This window comes from Neomonachus schauinslandi, chromosome 4 (genome assembly GCF_002201575.2).
Source record: "Neomonachus schauinslandi chromosome 4, ASM220157v2, whole genome shotgun sequence".
Lineage (NCBI taxonomy): Eukaryota > Metazoa > Chordata > Mammalia > Carnivora > Phocidae > Neomonachus > Neomonachus schauinslandi.
The window spans coordinates 14,244,627-14,268,723 of record NC_058406.1 but is presented as its reverse complement, the minus strand read 5'-3'; positions in this window follow the sequence as shown (position 1 = coordinate 14,268,723).

Sequence of the window (24,097 nt, the reverse complement as noted above, 5' to 3'; positions counted from 1 at the left end):
TCTGATTCTCAGCCCAACGCCACTGTTTAGTGTAATCTACACTATTTCTTTAATATATATTAAGGTCAGAGCACTGTTTCTTCAAAGAAATAGACGAGGCTGGGTTCCTGTACCGAGAGGTTTCAGTCTGTCTGGGAAGCTAGAGATCTCCATCTCCTATCTGTGTTGCCTCGATCCCAACAACTAAACATCTAAAAGTTGAGATGTTCTGTGGTATGGCCCAGGTCATCATTTGGCTTTACAGTCTCCTTGGATGAGCTCGTCCACCTCCCTGGCTTTGAATACCTGGTACATGCCAGAGACTCCCAAACTTATATCTGAAGTCTAGACTGTTCTTTTAAACTTCAAACACGTAACTACTTAACTTATTCTGCAACAACTTCAAATTAAACTTATCTGAAACAAGCCTCCTTTTCCTCCAAACCTGTTCTGCCTCCAGTGTCCCCCATCTTCCTTGCAGTCCGCTGTGCCTTGCATCCCTCTGCCCACATCCAACAAATCACGAAGTCATACAGCTTCTGCCTTCAAAATGTAACTGGACCCATGTAATTCTCTCCAGCTCCACTGATATCACCAACATTTAAGCCACCATCATCTGTCCCCTGTACCACCGTAACAGCTGCCTCTCAACGGTCCCCTCTAATCCGTTATCCATATGCCAAAAAGAGTGATCTCTTATGGGGCGCCTGGGTGGCTCAGATGGTTAAGCGTCTACCTTTGGCTCAGGTCATGATCCCAGGGTCCTGGGATCAAGTCCCGCATTGGGCTCCCTGCTAGGCGGGGAGCCCGCTTCTCCCTCTGCCTCTGCCTCTCTCTCTCTCTCTCTCTCTGACTCTCATGAATAAATAAATAAAACATTAACAACAACAACAAAAAGAGTGATCTCTTAAAGTACAGAGCTGGTCAGGCCACTTCCCCGCTGACAATCCTCCAGTACCTTTGCTGGTAGGTTAAGGTTCTGAGTCATTCCCAGGCCCCTAACCGTCCATAGACGTTGCCCTGCTGACTTATCTGGCTGCATCTCCTACCACTCCCCACCCAGTTGCCTCCTTCCAGCCACACTGAGCTGTTCTTTGTGCACCAATTATCACTTTTTCAGGGAAGCCTTCCCTGCCCCGCAATAGTTGGATAGATTCCTTTATTATACCTTCTTATGGAACCCTGACCTTTCTTGGGGAGTACTATTTATCTTAACAGTAATTATATAGTATTTTTTGCATCAATATTTGGTCATTGGTTTGCCCACTAGTCTGCAAGCTTCTTGAGAACAGATATCACATCTCCTGAGCACCCAGCACTGTGCCTAGCATACATGGATGCCCATTAAATAATGGTTCAAAAAATGAGCAGTAAGATGTCAAGTATCAAAGAAAAGCTCAAAACAATGAATGTGATGAGAATTCAGAGGCAGAAGAGATCACTGGGGCCTCGGGGGGCTGAGACGAGTTATTTCTTAGAGGAAAACAAGACTCTTCAAAGGTGGCTGTGGGCTTTGAATATTCAGGGGACAAAGAGTGTGCCAGTTTGACAGAAGGAGAGTTTCATATAAGGAAGCAATTCTAAATAAAAGTAAAGTAAGTCAAGTCATCTTGTGGATGACCTTGGGTGCCAGGCTAAGGAATTTAAACCTTATTCTATAGACAGTAGGAAACCACTGATATTTTTTGAGCACAAGTGGTAACATTTGCAAATCAGTGGAAACCAATGGGACTGTCAGCTACCAGTAAGATAAACCCATCCCAAATAAGCTTAAACAAAAGGGAATTTATTGGCTTGCACCAACTGGAAAGTCCAGGGATAGACCTTACTTTAGGCATAGCCTAATCCAAAAGCTCAAACTGTGTAACTGGTGTCTTCCTGAATCTCTGCGCTCAGCATCCTTTGAATAGGCTCCTTTCTCCTATCACCTCATGGTGACAGAATGGTTGCAGAAGCTCCAGAATCACATCTTTCCAGACTGAAGTCCAGGAAGAAGGGATCATCAACTTAGAGCCAGTGGCTCTAATAGCGATCCTGGAATTGAGTCTAGATGGCTGGGACAGCCTGGTTTGGTTCAGGTGCCCCTCGCAGGACCAGTATTTCTTTTTTTTTTTTTTAAGATTTTATTTATTTATTTGAGACAGAGAGAATGAGATACAGAGAGCATGAGAGGGAGGAGGGTCAGAGGGAGAAGCAGACTCCCTGCCGAGCAGGGAGCCCGATGCGGGACTCGATCCAGGGACTCCAGGATCATGACCTGAGCCGAAGGCAGTCGCTTAACCAACTGAGCCACCCAGGTGCCCAGGACCAGTATTTCTTACCAGAGGAATTCAATGTGCCAGGTGGCTGAGGCCCATGTAGTTCAGATTCACAGCCCTGCTTTTCCAGTTCAGGATGGAGTCCTCCCAGACCAAACCACAGGGAAGGAGACCAGGGAGGAGTGAATTTCCAAATGAAAAGAGAATTGCTGCAAGGTACTTGGAGACTGGACCCCAAACCAGTGAATGCCCATAACAGGAAGGAGGGTCAGTCTGGTGATATACAGAATAGACAGAAGCAGGGAGCAGTGCCCTGCTGGGGTGGTTCATTCTTCTGATTTCTGTAGTGGCCTGAGAGTGTGCAACTCTGCCAGCACTCTGTTTGCCAAAGGTCCCCGTAGATCTGCTGGGTTGTCTCTACAGAGATACATCAGAAGGGGAGGAAGGAGTTGGGAGGGATACAAGGTGCCTAGGAGCACGCCTATCTCCTTGTCCACAAATTGGTCACATGCTGCCCTTTAAGCAGAAGACTCATTTTGTTTTAGAAGCTGTTGTAGCAGTACGTTTGGAGGATTGCGAATTTGGCAGGATTGTTGACCTATCTAGGCTTATGGGGATTTCATTCTTTCTGGATGTGTTGTTATAAAAATTGGGTTAAGGGTACTGGGTGGCTCAGTTGGTTAAGCATCTGACTCTTGGTTTCGGCTCAGGCCATGATCTCAGGGTCGTGGGATCAAACCCCATGTGGGGCTCCGTGCTCAGCCAGGAGTCTGCTTGAGATTCTCTCCCTCTGCCCCTCCTTCCCCCCACCCGCTTGTGTGCACTTGCGTGCACGTTCTCTCTCTCTCAAATAAATAAATAAATCTTTTTAAAAATTGGGTTAAAAAAAGACCAGATTCTTTTTAAGTTTTCTCATCATTTTTATTTATCGCACAAATAACATCACAACAACAATAAAGAAAGAATAAAAGGTGGGGGGGATAGCAGGCTTCTGTAAATGTCTTCTTAAAAAGACACAAGGCTGTGGCAGATGCGTAAATCGTGCCTTCAATTTATCTTGTATCCTCTCAACGCTCACTTGTCAAAAAAACCACCTCATTTTGTAATGGCACCAAGAGGCACATTACTACAAAGTGCAACGTAGCTCTGGTGAAGTTTTTAACAAGGACTGGCTAGACAAGAAAAGCTATAGTCCATACTTGTCCAATTTGAGGAGGAGGAGCTGGGGGAGAGCGGAAAGGAATCTGTATAATGTGTTTTTACTTTCTGCCTGTAGGCATTTCTTCTACTGCGCAGTCTCCCAAGTGAAAGCGATGCAAATCTTTCTAAACCATTTTCTATCTTCTGATGGTATCTCTTGAGAGCTGGCTAGGTCCCTGAGCTCTTAACTTTCTGAAAACTCCATAGAACCAAGAGAGCATGAAATACGTATTTGTGAAAGAGGGTGATGAATTGCTTTGTCGTGACCTTGGCTAAGAGGGGGATGGGCTGATGTGGGAAGCTCTCGTGGAAAGATTGCCATCTGACAGACTGACCTACTTTGATACAGGTTTTTTCCCTCTGGCACTCTTAAGTCTTTTTAACAATTCATGGCCCGTCTATTAATTTAATGTGATTTTTAGACAAACATTTTCAGACTGTAATTGAAAGAGCGTAGCTTTTTCAAATGTGTGGGGAAGACTAGTATTTGCAAAGCCTCTGGACATTGGAAACATCTGACAGATATGTAGGTGGTAAATTGAATAAATAGGATCTATCATGTGCTGGAAAGTGGTTTCTGTAAATAGGAAATTAACGTCGCCTGCAATGAGTCAGATCTGAAATAACGGTGTTTAAAATCACTGACTCCCACCCAGGTATTTTAAGGACTAAGTCAGCCATCCTTAACCCTTTTCAAAATGCAAGATACTAGAATATGACAGGCGGCGACCCTGAAGCATTATCTGTCCCCTTTGGGTTCATTTGCATAATACACACACAAGCCAATACAATCAACATTCATCACCCCCTGCCCCTCAAAATTAATGGAGCCATTTCCTGAATGCTTCTGCAGAGGTGTCTTTTTCCCTGTCTCTCTGACACGCAGCCTGCAGTCAGCTGATTCTCCTTCCTTTCCTGTTCCTGCAAAGATGCTCCTGTCTTCCCTCCCTGGCTAGGCAGAGAGAAACTCTAGCTTGCTGCCCCATCTTCCTGGCCTCCCCACCCCCGTTTCAACGTCCCATCCACTTTCATTGGGTGCTGCCTCCAATGAACTATTCGGAGCTTCGTTTTTGTGAAAATTGAACATAATAATGATGTCATGAATTATACAGTGCAAGCACCTGACTCGTGGGACCAGCAGTCTGAGCCTGGCTTTTCATTTGAAGTAGCGCTGTTCTCTGCTTCAGCAGGTGCTTTGTTAAGTGCAGACAAAAGTGAATTGCATCACCTCCCCTCTCCCTCTTAATCACACCGTGTTTACAACTGTCCTGGCTCTTTGGGGAGCAGGGCTCTGACCGCAGTCCCTGCCCTGGCCCCTGGCACTGCAGAGTGCATTTCCCAACTCCGTCCCTGCTCTGCAGTGGATGTGGGTAATTCTTCCCCACACTGCTCTCTTCATCAGCCCTGAGCATTTCAAATGAAAACGTGGTTGGCAGGAGCAGATGTGTGCTGTTGCTCCCACCCTTGCTCATCCTCATTAGCTGTCTTTCTTCAAGGCAGAGCACCAGGGAAGCGAAAGTTCCAGCCCTGCTACTGATGCTGAAAGCCGGATGTTCGGATGCTGGCAGACTTCTCCCTAAGCAGCAGCTGCTTCTTCCTGTTTCCCTCCCGTGCATCTCTCGAACCCAGTTTGAGAAAATAACATCCCTTTGATGCCTGGGCCGGGGATGTTTTAAATAGATTGAGGTACAGCCGTTTGTCAAATGTTTGTCATGCAGAAGGCACGTCCACTCTACTACATCTTTTAATCCCCCTACCAACTCCAGGGATGGGCATGGAGTCCAAAAGACCTGGGTTTGAATCCTGGCACTGCCACTCACCAGCTGTGTGACCTCAAGCACCTAAAGTGATCTCTCTATCCTTCATTTCCCTATCTGTATAATGAACATAGTCATCCCCCCTCCATAGGATTGCTGTGAGATTTAAGCAGGATGGTTGATGTAAAGCGAGTGCCCTGGTGTATAATAAATGCTTCGTCAGGGGTAGCTATTACCCTGGAGAGTTTGAACTTGGCCAGGTTGCTTGACTTATCTAAGGTTGTACACCTAACAAGTGATAGAACTGAGCTCTGTATCCAAATCTTTATAATCTGTTTCCTTTTCTCCCTCTTTTCCTTTATTAAAAGGCTGCTGTGTCCATGCCCAGGCACTGCGAAAAAGCAACTGGGGCTCCTGGATACGTTGGCAGTGAGCTGTGCAATTAAATACCAAGGCTAATAATAAAAAAAATTACAATACGATAACTAGTATCTATTGAGTACCCACCATACGGGGGGGCGTGTGCTAGGCAATTGGCAGCATTCTCTAATCTCTTCAACAGTGTTCTCCAAAATTTAGTCATTTGTGTTCTGTCTTCATGATATTTACCATTTTCTGTATACCACCTACACCGCTGTCTTACTTAACTGTCCTTAAAATCGATTCACATTATCACTTAAATCAGTGATTTTTAAAAAATTGTTGCCACCATTGTAAATAGAAAGCCAACATCATTTACCATAAATAGAAGGTGACCAGGAACGTAAATACAATAAAAACAAAGCATTATTGTCAAGGTCTGTCCAGCCAGATGATGCTCGGGACCTGAGCCCTGTTCTCTGTTCAAAAGGGAGATTAGCAGGTGTTAGAGAAGCAGTAAAGACATACTGGAGCCAAACAGGTGGTTCTTCTGGCCTCAAATGCAACAACCGGGAGAGAACAACATCCTCACGTGTGATGCCATGTTCTTCGATGCCCTGCCAGGATGCCACCTGCCATTTCAGGGTCTCCGTCCCCTGCTGAGGGACACACTGGCTCGCGGGGAGCTGTTGTTGCCTCATGCTACCGATGATGGTGGCAGAAGCTCAGAGAGGTCACATCATTTACTCAAGATCACACATCTGATAGACGGTCCAGGATAGAGTTAGAACCAAGGTCTTTTCTTGACAAAAGATGAGAGAAGTGTGTCAGACTTCAACAAGCTTGATGATGGGGTCCGCCCAGGGGCGCCAGAGTCCTCGCTTGAGTTTTCCATTACAAGTTCATGGTCATGGAGCTCATTAAGTTGCCAAGGGCCTTAGCAGGCAGGGAAACCCTGACACCTTTGGGGAGGCAGGTAGGTGGTCCAGGTGCCTGGAATTGGGCAGGAGGGGGATCCGTGCGGTTGGCAATCAAGTGCCACTGGATGCTGAGCTGTGGCAGTGGACACCACCACCTCCCTGCTGGGAGCAGGACTGGCTGGGTCTGCAGTGGGACGTGGGGGAGGTAAGAAGGAGGTGGGACCTGAGGCTGTCCTAGGCATGTCAAAGTCAGTGACTGGAGGCTCCGAAGTGGTGGAAAGAGGAGAAGCCCCAGTTCAAATCCCAATCATTCCAGTAAATCACTTACCACGGTAAACTTGGGAAAATGCTTGCTTTTTTGCCCCTCAGTTTCCTAATCTGAGAAACAGGGATGATGCCAATACCCCCTCCCAGGGTTCTCTTGAAGATGAAATGAGCTAAAGCTTGAGTATCTAGCAACATACTGACCAATCATCAAATAATTTTCTCTTGTCCCTCCTCCTTCCCAGACTGGCCTTATCTGCTTCCCTCAATCCTCCTTCCCCTCCCAGCCCCACCTTCCTAAAAATGGATCTAATCTTGAGGACATGGGTTGAACCCCTTGCGTCTCTGGCTAGGTGATGGGAATATAATGTCTCTCACAGATTAGGAGTGCCTTTACCAACTGGGGTTGCTTATAGTCTCCAACAAATCGTGGATCATAGCCCGGTGAGGGGTTTTTGGTTTTTTTCGTTAAGAAACCTTTGGGCTTTCTGCCTGTTGCCATTCCCACCAGTGAAAACATCATGGCGTCTGACATTTGCTGAGGTCACTATTCTCCCCTGGTGGCCTCTTCTGTCTCCCTCTGGCTGTGTTGGTCAGACCAGCTTTCCTGTGCTTGGGAATGTCAGAGTGGGTTGACTCTAGGAACTGCCAGGCCCCACCCCCCCCTTTCTGGGTTCTTCCTGACAATGCAGGAAGGGACGGCCAGCAGAGAGAAAGCAGTTGTCTTCGGTGACACAAACCTCCAAAGGATAAGGTTGTGTGGCCAAGACCTGGTGTTTCCCTAAGGGCCTCTGGCGAGTTTGTCCTATGTGAATTCATAGCAGCCCCGGCAGCTTCACCTTATTTGTTCCTTCTCAATGGAGTATTGGGTTTCTACGAAACTGGGGAGGAAACCTTTATTTAGTAGCCTTCAGTCTTTCCCTCTTCCCCAGGTGTGGTCTGGAACGTCCTCTCCAGTAAACGTTCTTGTACAAATCTCCATCTCTGGATCTGCTTCCCAGAGAATCCAGTTGTCATCAGAGATATATTCAGTGGAAATGTCCACACTCTGGTGCCCCAGCATCCGGGGCATAAGCCTGCATCCTGCTAATGGGAGACAGAGAATGGCTAGCAAGCCATGTGGTCTGGACTAGAATCTGAGCCTCCACCACCCACCGTGGTGGGCTCTTGCAGATTGATCAGCCTTTCCACAAGCCAGGCTTCATTATCTGTAACAGGAACATAATAGGATTCTCGATCTCATCAGCTGCGGCAACCGAGGTAGCTGATGCATTAGAATAGAGCCCAGCACACGGCAGGAAACGCTGGGCCTCACTAGTAGCAGATGCTGTCGAAAGCTCCATTTTCCCGGATTCCTTGGTCTCCTTGAAATCATAAATCTTCTGGTTCACCTGCTTCTCCTGCCATTTGCCGTCCATTTGCTTTGCTGCTTCCTATTCCTCCTCCTGCCCTCTAAATTTGGGTGTTCTTCTGGTCCTGGCCCTTTTCCTGCTCCCTCATTCCTCCTTTTCCCTTATTCTCTCTCTCCAGTCTCTCCCACTGTGCTGGAAGTGGCCTGCAAGCCCTCTGGTACTGTGAATAGCCCTCCAAGTCGACTGCGTGTATTGTTTTCAAATGCTGTGGTTTTTAGGGAGGATGGGCAGACCTGTCATTTGCATGAATAAACCAGAGCATCTCCCATTTTGGCTCCAAAAGTCAGTCTGCCAAAGCTTGTGATTTGTATTAGTAATTTTGTTTTCAGCTTATGCCCTTGAGTAAGGGCACCCGCCCATCTTGTAATAGGTGCTATTGTCAAGGCTGATAATGCACTGAAGGCAAGAGGACGCAGACAGAAAGGTAACTACCATTTGATGTTCTATGACAAGAGACAGGATAAAGAGATTCTGTGAAAGTCCTAGAATAATGAGGACAATGAGCCATTATTCTCAGGGGTTCATTTTTAGACTGTTGCGGTACACACCCTAAATCTCAATTGTTTACATATGAATTATGAGACTTCCAGGAAAGCCTAAAGCGCATGAAAATTATACGCAAGAAATTGTACTGATGGCCTTGATCTCAGTTAAATCGATGAAAACATATTTTCTGACTTCAGAGGTTAAATAATGTGTTTATTTCTCGGAGGAGAAGAGGAAGAGAGGGACCGAGCAGAAAAAGGGGAGGAGCAGAAGGGACAGGAACTCACATCTGCATGCTCAAGCGTTTGACAAATGTCTTCTCAGCTCTTAGCCAGAAAACCTTTGTAAGGAGAGAGTCTGTTACTCCCATTTTACAGGTAAGGAAACAGGGGACTCAGAACAGAGAAAGACCCTCCCTAAGGCCACTCACAAGGTGGTCTGCACACCCCGCCCGCTGCAGGGCTGACCTGACCGCCTCAGGAGCAGGGCGCCGTGACGTCATCGTAACTTCAAGATGATCTTTAGTCAACTTCAGTTCTGTCATCACCCTTGTGACATGGAGGGACAGTGATGCAAGGGCATGACCAGACAAGACATTCCTACGTAGCAACCTTGATTTATTGACAACACAAACCAAGGCCAGTTTTGTGACAGATGCATACCTCTCTCTCCCCGCCCTCCACCCTCCCCTGAATTCACACAAGGCTTTCAGAAGGCTTCAGTTCTGTACCTTCTCACATTATCTACAGTTCCATCCAGTGTAGCCAAATGGATTGAACCTGCTTTCGATCTAGTTTCGGAGCTTAGAAAATTCCAGATGCGGGGTGGGGTTATAACATCTGCACGCCCCATGCTGGCCAGCCAGTGAGATCCTTCCGTCACATTGCTCACACTACAACTGCAGTAGGTGACTGATGGTGGCCCCCTGTGACCGTCTCAAGTGACCTCAAGGAGAAACCCAAAACAAGAAGGACGGGGGAAACAGTGGAGGCATGCCAGCAATGTTTTTGAACGATCCTACATGATTGAAACATGATGTACGGAGATCACTAAGGGCATCTTATGTGTCTGTGTGGAGATCAGCAAGCCTTAATTTTTGCAGCCAAACACATTATACCTTGAGACGTGCAATTGCAAGACTGCTCCCAAGCATGTATGCCCCTCCCCCTTCTTGCATATAATCCCCTCCCAACTGACTAGTTTTGGAGCAGTTCCTTCAGAGCAATCTGAAATACCATCTCCCCAGTAAGACAACGAATAAAACATTTACTAACCTAATTTCAGGTTGGCTTTTTTTTTTTTCAGCCGACACGTGTGTGGAAAATTCTTGCTTATATGAGGAACCTTACCAAATCATTTCTTTGATGCCCTTTTACGACTGCCGCCAGGAAGAGAAAGCGAAATTATTTTGAAGGAGCGAGTTTAGGAAATAAATAAAGGTGTTTTCTTTCCTCTGTGCTTGATTTTTTTTTTTTTTTAATCTTAGCGGTTGAAATTTGGTGCTTGTGGTTTTGAAGACTACAATTCCCAAACCTTTATGTTGGACTTCCATGGGGCACTGAGCTGGCTGCCATCCACAGTCTGTTCAGCTGAACATGACCAGAACACTTCATACTGGTGGCTGAAAGGAACATATTAGCTGGTGAGCACCTGCCCCCAGCTCACAGCAAACAGCTCAAAGTGAAATACTTCTAAAGTAGACTATGTGCTCAGGTCTTTGCTTGCCTCATGGCGGTGTTGCAAAGCATGGCATTGGGTTTCCATGAATCTCAGGTTTGAGAGGTCTTTCCAAGGTCCTTCTTGGTCCTTCTCAAGTCCAAGGGTTTCATAAGGTCAGAGAAAGTCATCCAAGAGAACTTGCGTGGACAGACTGAGCCGCAAGCATCAATTTTGTTTTCTGCCTTCATTCCTGCCTATGGAATATTTTCCAATTAGGTTTCCATGTTATTCTTTTTTTTTTTTTTTTTAAGATTTTATTTTCTTTGACAGAGAGAGACACAGTGAGAGAGGGAACACAAGCAGGGGGAGTGGGAGAGGGAGAAGCAGGCTTTCCGCTGAGCAGGGAGCCCAATTTGGGGCTTGATCCCAGGATCCTGGAATCACGACCTGAGCGGAAGGCAGACGTTTAATGACTGAGCCACCCAGGCGCCCCTCCCTGTTATTCTTAACCAAGCAGTTCTTGGTGCTTTATTGTCCCAGACTTTCTAAGCACGGGGTTGAACCATTCGCTCCTCTCTCTGGAAATCCACTGATAGGAACCAAGTGTGTGCCAAGCCTCAGGTTAAGAAAGCCGTTTACATTTCTTGCAAGTGTCCTGTCCAACCTGCCCCCACCTTCGCTTTTCAGTTCGCACCTCTCTCAGGTTCTGATTTAAAAGCACTTAATTAGGATGCTAATTAGAACCTAATCAGGTTGCTAATGAAGTAGCTGACAGCCCAGATCAATTAAAAAAGGGAAAAAGCATCCCTGGCCTTTTGTTTGCAGCCTCTACAGGAGATGACATTCTCTTTTTAATTGCTTTGAAGCAGGCTGCATGGAACCAATCAGACCCTGTCGCTGCTTGTCTCCTGGTCACGTTGCCGTGCTGGTCAGAGGCGGCACTACCGAGGAGGCGTGTAGTCGGACTTTGGAAAGCAAGGTTCCTCCTTTCCGTGTGTCTGAAGCCCGTAAATCCCACACTTCCAAGGGGACTGCTCTGCCTACCTGTCCCTGCTCCTGACCACTGACATAGTCTACCCAAAAAAGTGGCAGTGAGCACTGAAACCAAATAAATGTTTTAAATAATGTTCTTCCTCGTCCTTCTTCTTTTTTTCCCTGCTAACCTGGAGGCTGGAGTCCACACAGAATTTTGGTGATGATTTTTGTAGAAATAACAAGTAACAAATAAATCTAACACGGCAGGCATTACTCAGTAGAAAATAAGATTGCTTTCTAGACTGCAGTCATCTCGGGAACGTGTGAGGGCTGCAGTGAAGCCAGGCCCGTGAACCCAAAGGCGATCCTGATGACCGGAAGCAGACCAGTCCCCAGGAGATGGGGACTAAGGAGAGGAGGCCAAGGAGGCGAGCATTAGAGGCGAGGAAGAGAGCTATGCAAGTGGTTTAACAAAATATATTTTTTTAATACATATTGAGCATCTATTGTGTGCCAGGTGCTCTGCTGAGCTCAGGTTATAGCGCAGTGAACAAAACAAGATAGACAATTAAACAAATGATTGTAGATAAATTAAATGTGTGCGGTGCTGCCAAAGACCAATCCTGAGCACTACCGGCAGGTCCTGTACAGATGCCCCAGACTTCCCTGAGGAATAAAGCTACAGCCGAGAAGTGAAGGTCAAGGACGAGATGGCTAGGCAGTAGGGCCAGAACAGTCCCCCTCGCAGGAATAGCACCTGTGAAGGGGGGTGAGCAGTTATTGTTCTAGGAGCTGAGAAAAGTGCCCAGAGCTAGAGCAGATAGAAGGGAAGGATTTCGTGATTTGAGGCTGGGGCTTTGCCCAGTCATTCACAGCCTTTTAAGCCACAGGAAGGATTTTGGACTGTAGGGGGTTTGAGGAAGGCATTAACAGCTTTTAAGCAGGGGATTCTTCAGATCAGATTGAGTGCTTAAAATACGCCAGCAGCTGCGTGGGGGACTGATCAGGAGGCGTCCAGATGGGAAGTGGGGGGATCAGTGCTCTAAGTGGACGCTGCTGGTGGCCCGAGCTGGGATGCGGGCAGTGGGGACGGGAAGAGGTGGTTGGCTTGAGAGGCCTTTTGTAGAAGGAAGGGGCAAGAGTTGCTGGTTAATTGCATGTTGGGGGCGAGGAAGAAGAAATAGCCAAGGGTGGTTCCTAAAATTATGGCTGGAGCAGTGGCTGTTTACTGAGAGTGGGCATCTGGGGAGAGAAAGAGTAGATCTGGGGGTGGGGGTGGGACAATCATAAATCCAGTCTTGGCCATGTTTGGTTTGAGGCATCAAATAACCATGTCAAGGAGGGCAGTGGGATTGGAGGGTCTGGAGCCTGGACGAGCTGGAGATGGGTGAGTCATTGGTTGGCCAACAGTGGGCCGTGGTCTGTGGAGCTCCACAAAATTCTCTTGCAGGGGGAGGAAATCCCCTCCTTTGAGAGGAAGCTCAAGTCCAGAGGAATTCCAACATTAAATGGTCTCTGAGCAGAGGAGGAATATGGAATCAGCCAAGGCAACTAAGAAGGAGCTGCCAGAGACGAGAAGAGGAACTGGGGAGGACCTTTTTAGGGATGGCTTTTGTATACAGGGCTTTCTGGGAGGAGATCATTGTGAACTGATAACCACTCCAGGCCTGAGATCAGTGGTTTTCAAAAACATTCAAGCAACAAAAGTCCCCTGAAAGCGAAACCTTCTGTAGATGTCACCTGGAAAGGTAGAGTCTGGGCTTGAGGTCTTGCTCAGTCTGCCTTCCTCTTGTCAACCCCACCTCCCGCCTCTGAATCCCAGGCTCTGAGGAAGGGGGCCAGAACAGCTTTGCCCTAGAGGATGCCCACTTGAACCAACCAAAAGCCTGGCTCCTTTGCACGGAGGGAGCTTATAGAATCTGACCCCTCTGCATTGCTCCAGGTTGAAAGCATCGGGGAGCCCCTTACCAGACACCACACCTTCTATCCCCATCAATAAATGCCTCGTAATCCTTAGAAGCTCAGCTTAGACCTCACTGGCTTCGTGAACCTTCCTCGGGCCCCCAATTCAGAATTGATCATGGCTCCCGCGTTGGGCTCCTTCCTGCACTCCTCACGTGGACTACTTTGTTATTCATTTACATGCCCTTCTCCTCCATCAAACTTTGTTTCCCCAGGGCAGGGACCCAGTCTTTGCATCTCAAGGCCAGGATAATGCCTGGCACAGTGTGGGTGTTGAATCAGTGTTTGCCCAGTTGCCCAATTGGATTAAACTACATTGAATTTAAACTTGGAAGGGCACTCCGATCGGCTACAGTCCTTCCTTCTTTTACATAAAGGTGAGAACGAGCTCCAGCTCTTTGCTGGCAGAAGTGACTCTGGAATCCCGAGTCCTGGTTTCCAGTCCAATTTTCTTAGGATCCTTAATTCAGTTCTCCAGAGTTAGGAGTGCTGGATAAATATGGAAATGTTGGAGAAAGAGCCCCCTGGTCTGCGAACTGTAGGTGGCTCTTGCTGGCTTAAATGGCATTATCTCTGTATCATCCACCAGGCCCACGGCATCAAGTGACTTTCTTTGGACCCATTTTTCATGAGCAGAAGTGTGACAGTCTCTCCTACTTGTCCTTACCACCTGTCGTGGCTCCAGCTCCTTCACAGATTCCCCATCACTTTTAATTCTTACCTTCAAGAAAGAGCCCACTTCTCACTTTTGCTCATGGACATGCTTCATTTGTTTTCTTTTCATCTCCTTTCCCAGGATTTGGCCCAAGGATGATTCCAATGTAAAGGCTCTGTGGAGCTTCCTCTGGGTGGACAGAGGTAGGGAATTCCTTGCGGGGGAAGCAGAATTGGCCTCCCTTCCCGGGAGCCTGAGTAATGGTTCTTTACCAGTGAAAAAGGGATTCTCAAGAGCCATCCTTAAGGAGAGAAGCTGTAAACACTTCTTGTCCACCGTCTGTGCCTGCCGTGCTCTGACCCTCAATTTAGAAGGAATGGGCCAACTGCGCGGGGAAGCTGGCTGCTCGCTTCTCTCTCCCACTTATCGTGGACCTGGGTCAGTCGTGTTTCCCTTCGGATCTCCCCTTCTTCAACCATTCTGCCTCCCCGGCGTTCAGCCAAGAATTGCTGTCAGCCTACCAATCCCACTGAGGAAGCAGAAGGAGGCAGAGGGAAGGAAGAACAAGGGTTCTGGACTCGATCCCACATTTAAGCTCCATCCTTACCCTCCACCTGTGGGATCTGTCCCTTAACCTCTGGGAGACTCTGTTTCCTCCTCCGCAGATTGGGACTGAGAGCCCCTCCCTACAACAGGCTAGTGGTGGGGATGGGCAAAAATTACAGAAAGCCTCCGGCAGTGTGTTTGGCCCGTGCGGTCACCTAAGAAACGTTTATTGTTCATAAACCAGATATTTTTTTCAGGAGAAATCATTCGTTTCACTTGCTCTCATCCCGGTGGCACATCCCAAACGGTTAGGATTGATCCATCGACCCACCGAGTGCACGGAAGAGAGTGCCTGGTGCAATCGCGGTTTGCTGTTCTGAGTTACTGTTGTTCATGCCACTATTGGGATGCTTATCGACAGGACAAGTCTCTTTTAAAGATAGATTCTTGCATGATAAGTAGTTGCTTGTGGCTGAATGCATACGAAGAATGAAACCCAGATCGCTTTATGAATTTGGACTGTTTCGTGATTAAAAAATATGAATTAATCTGTCAAAATAAAAAGAAAAAGTGTTTAACCAATGGGGACACTTGGACTAATTGAGTGTTGATTCTGGAGCTACTTGGGGTATCCTTGGCAACTGTTTAGGGGAGCACGGAGCTTCCCAGAGCTCTGCTTTCAGATGGAGGACACACAAAGGTTATCCTTTCAAAGCTCTCTGTGTCTGTCAGTTAGTGTCTGCGGCCATATGTACTTTTGAGAGAGCCTGATGGATTACAAGGGAGATGTGGGTGGCCAGATTCTTCCTCTTGCATAGACATGTTACACTTTTTTTTTTTTAAGATTATTTATTTATTTATTTGAGAGAGAGAGAATGAGAGAGAGAGCACATGAGAGGGGGCAGAGTCAGAGGGAGAAGCAGACTCCCCGCCGAGCAGGGACCCCGATGCGGGACTCGATCCCGGGACTCCAGGATCATGACCTGAGCCGAAGGCAGTCGCTTAACCAACTGAGCCACCCAGGCGCCCCGAAATGTTACACTTTTTAAACAAATGTCTGATGTCTGATCTTGATTTAATAACTCTCTGGTTAAGAGGTGCCATATCTTAACCCTAGTTTAAAAGCAGCCTGAAAGGTTACTCTTTCTTTGCATCTCTATGCTGGAGGCCAGTACTTTTCTATTCACAGGCCTTCCCTGAAGGTACTCTGCTACTTGAGTGAGCCATTTGTGATGTCAAATACAATGGCGGGACTCTGTTTACTTTTTTTTTTTTTTTTTCAGTATTGAGTATTTGCTGGGAACTGTTTTAGTACAACCTACTTGCACATGAGCGTATACCCAAAGAAAATAATTAGGAACACCAAAGAAGCTTAAGAGATTCATCTCAGCCACCTAAGTTGTCCAGCAACGAAGTCCTGGTTAAGGGGTTTAGAACATACCAGAAGATGGAGTCTCACAGAGCCACTAAAAGTCATACTCATGGGAAGATCTTCATGGGAGACGTGGGGAAATTCTCATGATGTGATGTTAAAGAAGAACATAAAATCGGTTGTTGGTTCTGATCTTGACTTCACTAAAAAAGATATAAAGACTAAGCGTGAAAGGATGTGTGCCAAGCTGATAATTGTCCCCAAGTTGTGCATGTGAGTGGGACTGTGATTTTTATTTTATTCTTTATACCTTCCCATATTTTTTTTAACTTTGCATAGTACACATTAAAAACTTCAATTTAGCGGCCCTCTTGGCGCAGTGGGCAGCGCATCAGTCTCATAAAAACTTCAATTTAAGTAAGAGTGTTATTTAACAAAGGTTAAGGACACAATCTCATAGGTTCATGGAGGTGATAGCAGTAGAATTTTTAAATTAGAAATTGGTAGCAAGGGATAGCCGTTGGATATTAATGTTTAGCACTTACATAACATTTCATGGGAGGCTTTTTGGGTGTTTTATAGTACCTGAGCTCTCATCTTCATACCATCCCCTTGTGGTAGGCAGCAGGAGTTGTAATGATTTTGTGCATTAAAAAAAAAAAAGAAAAAGAGCAGGTGCAAAATGAAGACTGCATTTTACTTGCTTCTACAGATGTTTTTTAGCTGTGAGATTGGACCCTATATGAGGACATACTGCCACTGTTCCCCATTCATAGACGAACAGGTGGTCAGGATTGGCAGGAACCCTAGAAACAGCGTGTAGTCCACTACCCCGAAAAGAGGAAATGGACGTAGAACAGTGAGCTTGCCTAGTGTTTGAAAAGCTAATTCCCACGCCTTCTTGCTCAACATGGAGAACGTTCCAGAGCTTTTGTTTTTACATATAATGCTATTCCTGCTGAAGCCCTTTAAAAGAGAAGGGGCTGGGGCGCCTGGGTGGCTCAGTCAGTTAAGCATCCGACTCTCGATTTGGGCTCAGGTCATGATCTCAGGGCTGTGAGATCGAGTTCCTCATTGGGCTCTGTGCTGGGCCTGCAGCCTGCTTGGGATTCTCTCGCTCTCCCTCTCCCTCTGCCCCCCCCCACCCCCCAACTTGCTCTCTAAATAAAAAACAAAGAGAGAGGGCAGGGGAGAGAGAAAGGAGGGATACTGAATGATTAAGGATTGGATTGGAGGTGGGGTAGAAGGAAGGCTCTTGGCAGCCAGCGAAAGTGGCCCCAGCTCCTGCTGGCTGAATTCAAACCAGGTCTGTGTGTTTGGCGCTCTTCTGGTCCTCTCGTGGCAGTCAGATGACCCAAGCTCTTCCTCTGTGCACCCCTGTCACTGCACCAGTCTCCTGAATTTCCATGTCACTGGTATCTCTAGCACACCGGCCCATCTATGATAACTTTCAACTTCAGAATCAGGGTATAAAAGAATTTGAAGCTTCTCTCCCTCCCACTTCCTGGTTAGAGTTTTTAAGGGTGATTTGGTTCAAATTCAGAGGAGGCAAATACACATATTCCCCCACAGTTACCATCTCTGATGTTTCGATCAGTGCTTACCTGAGGATGGACTTTTTCCCATAGCACCCACGAGTTTGCAGGGATTCCAGAGAGGGCAAACACTAGTGTGATAATGCTGCTTTGGGAGTTCAATAGATACCTGGTTTTGAATGGAGGTTCTCCCTGTGGCTAGTTGACCCTCAGTTTCTTCAGAGTGCAAAAAGAAGGTAATGAGAACAGCAATAACTGTTAGTCAGGAGAGGGTGTGTTATGCTACAGTAACAAGGAAATCTGGAAATATCCGTGGCTTAATAAGGCAATCATTGATTTTTTTTTTTTTAATGCTCTTGCAAAATCTGATGTGTATCATCTGGGCACTTCTCCATCTGGTGACTCTGAGAGACAGGTGCCCTCTGTCTACCATCTCAATATGTGGCTTCCGGGGTCACGGGGTCAGAGAAGAGAGAGCTAAAAGGTCATGGACTGGCTCTTTAAGTGTTGTGTCCAGAAATAACACATGTCACTTGCATTCATATTTTATTAACTCAGACTGGCTGCGTGGCTTTGCTTAACTGCCAGGGGATTGGCCGTTTAGGACACACGGGCTTCTGAATGAATGCTAGGTGTCTCTGCTGCCTGCCTGACCTCAACAGAGCCTCTCCTATGGACCGGGCACTGTTGTAAATGTTTCACCTGTTCATCCCATTCGATCATCAGTCTTATGAAGTAATCACTACTACCTCCATTATATAGAGGTTAGGCACACAGAGAGGTTAGGCAACTAGAGTGTCCCAGCTAGTAAGGGATGGAGCCAGGATTTAAAGCCAAATAGTCTGACTCCAGGACCTTGGCATTGATTATCTCCCTAATAATATTTCTCCTGGAGGGGTGGATTTCTGTACGATTCTAGGCAATGCCAATAAAACACAGTATCTGACATGTAATAGTTAATCACAGATGGCAGCGACTTCTGTCATGATTGTTGTGGGCTACCTCCAATCCTTTCTGAGTCAAGGCAGGGTGTAAATAGATGACTATGTGATAGAGCTTTATTAAAAGGTATCTCTTTCATCCTAGCATCTGGGGTTGCACGGAATGCTTTAATAGAACCTTGCAGAGAAGTATCAAGTAATTACCATTGTATGGAAGTATTTTAGCAAGCTGTGCCCATTCTTACCCTGCAAGGGGCATGAAGCAAAGTTTACATTTTAATTACTGGCCTGCCATGTCTCATTACTGGAATCTGCAAGGCTGCTCTGAGCAAAATTTAAGGACACAACAGTAGTTTATTTTGTATTTATTTTAATTAAACATCAGTGCTGGCCTTGACTTGTCTTGTAGGTAGTTACAGCAAAAATACTGTGTTGTAAAGTGATGTCTGAGTCCCTTTGTGGAACCCGAAATATATTTGGTGTTGAAGTGACTCCCTGTCTCGTTCCTGCCATGAGTTAATTGATAGCACCCTTGTCCTTTATCAGGAAGCCCCAGCAGCTGGAGACAGCCCGGTATGCGCGTGAGCAGGCAGCACTACTCCAAGAAAAGGGACTGTTTGGAATTCTCTAGATTTGCATAGACCAATAAAGGATATCATTGAGATTATAGAAGAACTGGGGCAGTGAATGGTGAGTATAAACCCATGTGTCTACAGCAGTTAGTACCATTCCTCCCTGCCAGGTGGGAGACGGAAGGCAGACTCTTGGTACTTGAGAAATATTTCTAATTCTTCCCTAATTCTGGGCATTGGGAGATGGCTCCTTCTTATTTCTTACCTTCTTTCAGAAGCCCAGTTTCTGCCACAGATTGCAGCCCACTGTCTCTGACACAGGAAGGTGCCCTCCTGAGAATCGCTCGCTCTCTGAGTTTAATCCCTGTGCTTGGCAATGGGCCAGGAGAGAAAGGTAAGGAGACACCCACCCAGCGCCAACCACACACAGATGGGTAAACAATAAGTTAAGTGAGACCAAACTTCAAATATGCTCCATAGAGACATGGGGGGAAGGGGGGGAAATGCAGAGGAGGGGCCAATTAACTCTGAGGATTGGGCGAAGGTTCGCTGAATCATGTCTGTGGGTGCCTCATTGTCCTTTGACACTGATCAGAACCCAGAGATATTACTATTTCTAAGAACTAAATAGGTTGCGTTCGGTAATGTAATTCCCCAGTATGATTTTAGCTTCGGTTGAGTATCATTCTGCAGCTTCTTTTATCAGGTATTGACAGTTTTGGCATTGGAAACTATGTTAGCCAGATATTGGAAAAATATTGGCAGGTTTCTAAAAAGAATTCTGCAAAATGACTACAACTATACCGAATTAGCTATGTATGGGGCCAACATCCAGGTGGGAATATGCATGGGGAAGGTACTTATTTTATAGTGGTAAGATTATGAATTAATTTTTTATGAAATAGCTTTCCTATATAATATTGCCTTCAATTTAAAGAGAGAAAAACAAATAATTATTGTTATAGCCCAAATACTGCATTTTTAAAAAATCAGTGGGAAAAGCATCAATGGTGAGGTTCAGAAAGGGAATCTTTAAAAATAACTCAAGAACAGTCACTCTTGATGGAAATTCTGACCTTTAGGCAGAGAGCTTGAAAAGGGGTTTTATAAAACCGAAACACATTTTTAGGGAAATTCAGGAAGCTTTTTAGGAGTCAGTAGATCCTGATCATCAGGGATTTGCTATTGATATTTTCTACACATCAGAACAAAACTAAGAAGGCCCTAACTTTAAGAAAAAAAAAATTCCCCCATAATGACACAAATGCTGTACACGAAACTATGTTTTTATTTGTTCTTTATCTTATAATATTTGCCCACATACATGCACAAAATTTAACATAATTTTAGACACCGTACAGGTTTTATTCTCCCCCCACAAAAGACTATAAGTATTTTTATCCAATACTGTATTGTTTCAGATTTTCTAAAAAGGACTTACTGGCTACATTTTAAAATGTGGTTCTCCTGGAACATTTGAATTAAGCTAGTTGAACTTCTCTTTGAAAAAAAAAAAATCAAGATTATAGTTGAAAGGAAAGAATGTCAGTCTTATCTTTGACTCGAACAGACATGAGGGAAGGTGCTGGTCACAGGTGACCTGGACACTCAGCTCGAGGACTCCGTGGCAGGGACTATGCAGCAGACGGGACTCGCTCTAAGGTTCTTTTAAAGCAGAGTCTTTGAGCTGTGAGGCTGACATTCTAGAAAGCAGAGCCTCAAAGGGAGGTCCAGCCCAGAGCTTGTGCCAGAATCCTCTGGGATGCTGTCCTGGCGAAAACAGGGAATACATGCGGCAACACAGGAGATGCTGTGGGGATCAGACGCTAGGACCCGCCTAGCCTGCCCAACCTTAACCAGAGCTTTCTCCCTTTAAAACCAAGTTGCTTTTTGCAATATAAGCTCCTGACCAGGTCCTGTTCTGCCCTGAATCAACCTGCAAAGTCCAATTGCACCATCGGTGCCTGGTCCTGACAGAGAAGTACCACCCTTGCCTTTGCCAGGTAAACTGCTGAGCAAATGTATTAACACCCACCGGACTGGGCCAGGTCCTGCCGCCGCAGTTGGAGGCACAGTGCCATCTAGTGGAAAAAGGAAGAAAAGCCCCCTCTGGTGCCTTTTTTTTTTTTTTTTTAATTAGTGGGGTGTCATTGAAATAGACCAAAGACTCAGCTGTCCTCCTTTGATATCAAAGAAGCTTGAGAACCAGAGAAGGAAATGGACTTCCCGGATGTCACACAGCCAGCCAGAGGCAGCTTCAACATTACAGAACCTCATCAGTTGAGCCTTGGTCCTGCCCTCTCGGAGCTATGTATAATACCACAATAAAGAAACCAGAAGATAAAAGAGCGTCTCGTGTCTGTTGAGTGGCATTTCAGACCTCTGCTTAGCTGGAGGCGAACAGAGGCGGGGACCTCCGTTGTTTACTGTCCTATAGAATGCCTTGGCCAGACTCTCTCGGGGATGGGTGCAAGGCTAGAACAGTCAGTTGTCCATCTTGCCGCCGCCCGTCCCCCCCCCCCCAACCCCCCCCCGCCAAATCTGTCCTGAAACTCTGCACGGGATAAGGCCACATCCATGACACCATGTGACGGAGCAGGCAGGAGATGCTACAGGTTACCTGTGCCCTGAGGGGAGAAGAGAAAGAGGTGTGGGTTGCCAGCCTCAGCCCTTCCCAAGCTCTTGCCCTGTGCACTCTTTCGAGAGCCCAGGAAAAAGCTTGTGCCTCTGATCTCAAGCCTACTTCCCTTTCCCACCTTTTAGAAATTCCCTGCAAGCCTACGTTCCCCGGTGCCCAGATGCACAGGTTACCCAGATCCCAGCAGAGGGATGGCGTGGAGGAGGGGGCGCAGGACCCCGGTTTCCTGCCCTCTAGGGACTGCCTGACCTTGGTTAAAGCAGATTGCTGGGAGGAACCGCACACCGTATGGGCTTCTTAGCCAGTCTCCAGCTAAAAGGCATGTACACGGAGTAGCCTGTTACCCACGATTGTGGAAACTGCACGCTGCATTATTCAGTGTCAGTGTGAGGGATGGAGGGAAAGGTGAACGCCAATGCCTAACTTCATTCCCTCAAAATAAAATCCTAAATGTTGACTCGAAACATATGGCTATGTCTTGGGATAAATCTTAGTCTAGTTTCTCATGGATATCCTAAAACAGCAAAAGGATTTCTTAACTGCACTCTCTTCCTTCGGAGTCTGGGCCTTCCCTTGACTCCTGGACCATCCTCATTCCAGCCGGAAGGTCGAGCCCGTCCTGCCCCACACCGAAGATTGCTGGCAGACTCCTAAGCAGTGAACGTGAGTATGAAGGGTGGGCTGTTAAACTTTAAACGTGCGCCTTTCATTTAATTTCTTCAGTGCTGATTAGAGTAGGGGAACTTTTCATACCGCTTTGCTTTTCTAACCGGGGAATCGGACTCAGGGACTTCTGTGGACCAGCAAGGATCTGGTAAAACTTTCAGCACCCAGGACACAGGCTGAGTCCCGGTGCAGCATCCCATGGCCTGATTTACCCCAGGACAAGAGTTCTGAGATCTCTGGATGATGGAACAGCCTCCGGACGCCGAGTGCCAAAGGTCTGCTGCCTGACAGCCCCTGAACAGAAAGCCCTCCCCTCCTCCTCCTTGAGGTCCCGCTTCCACCTGCTTCTATAGCCTCTCTACCATCACTGTCCTGCCCTCCAAAATTAATTCCCCTCCGAAGCGCTTGGTTAAAGCTGGGCTTTGTTGCAGTGTCCAGGACTCTGTTGAGATGCAGAAGCATAGACAGCCCTGCTTTCCAGCCCAACACATCCCTGGAAAAGAGGCTATAAAGAGGATCTTCATGATGCAGACTGTATTTTCCCACAGGAACGCTTGTAATTGGGGTGCACTGCTCGCCAGAGGCCTCGCACCGAACGAATCACAGTGACATCCGGCAGCATGTCCTAAAAGCCAGTATGTCCCCCAACCTCTGTAATCATCTATCAGAAGAAAATCTCTGACTCGTTTCTCTTGATTCTGGCAGGGCCTCGGCTCATTACTCAGTGCTCCTGAACTGAGCCGTCCCTCCCCAGCCGCACACGCTGGAGCCCCTTTCTTTCCTCTCCTGGCCTTGATCTTGAGGCTGTGAGCCCCTTAGTTGTGCCACACGGGCTCTTCTTTCTTCACTGAATCCCTTTAACCAAAAGGCCTTTGAACAATTCACAATTTCCTCTGCCCTCCTTTGCCTCCAGTCCCGCCTCGACATGGAGCACATGTGGGTGGGCAGCCCTCCAGCCAGTCACAACAGTGTCCCTCCTCAAGGGACACTGAATCTGGACTGTGATTAGCATGTAAAAGAAAAGTTCCCACATAATGCCCTTATAGGTCAGAGCCCTAAAGCAGCCAGATATATCCCAAATCCATGATGCCTGAAGGTCAATAGGGCATTCTTTTATTCCAAAGATAGGATTGATTTCTTTCTGTATACCAGGCATTTCCCAAGGCACTCAGGACATAGCTGTGAATAAAACAGATAAAAACCCACACGGGGCTCTAGAGGGGAAGGCATAAGTGGCATTTGTCCAATGAGTCGAAAGACCGTTGGCTTGGGCGTCAGGAAACCTGAGGAGCTAGTCCAGATGCTTCTTCCACTAATCAGCCAAGTCACTTCTCCCTCTCTGATCTAGTCTCCTTCTCTGGAGAATGGAAAGACTGGACTCCGTCCCGGGTAAGGACTTGCACCTGAGACTTATCTAAAAGCACTTTGCTTTGTGACCCTCCTTATACTGTAGAGTTTTTGGCTTCCCAACCGAGAGAGTCCAGCTTCCCTGCCTCTCCTTAAGTGAGGCATTCATGCCAACTTCCCTCTCTGCCCCGCACAGTTCTTTCCTGCTTTGATTAATCTTTGGTCTTTAGAAAGCAGAGAACCTCTCCATCAATTCCACCTGCCTGCCTCCCATCTTACTCCGCGCCCCCCCCCCCCCCCCCCCCCCCCCGCCCCCCTGTTCTCCTTTCTCCATGACCATGGGGTTGCAAGCATTTTTCAAGAACAGACAAACGACCCCATCTTCAAAGATAGTTTTTGTGAGAGTAATGCCTCTTTGGGGCCACGATGATGCCTTTGGGGGCGTCTGTTTCCCTGAGCATGCTCAAGGAAGCCAGTGAACAGATCACAGGGAGGGATTCAGTGCAGTTGGTGCAACAGAACCACTGGAAACCAATTAACAGCCTGGAAACCGGAGGAAGGATGGTGGCCAAAGGACAGGCCCCCCGTGGTAA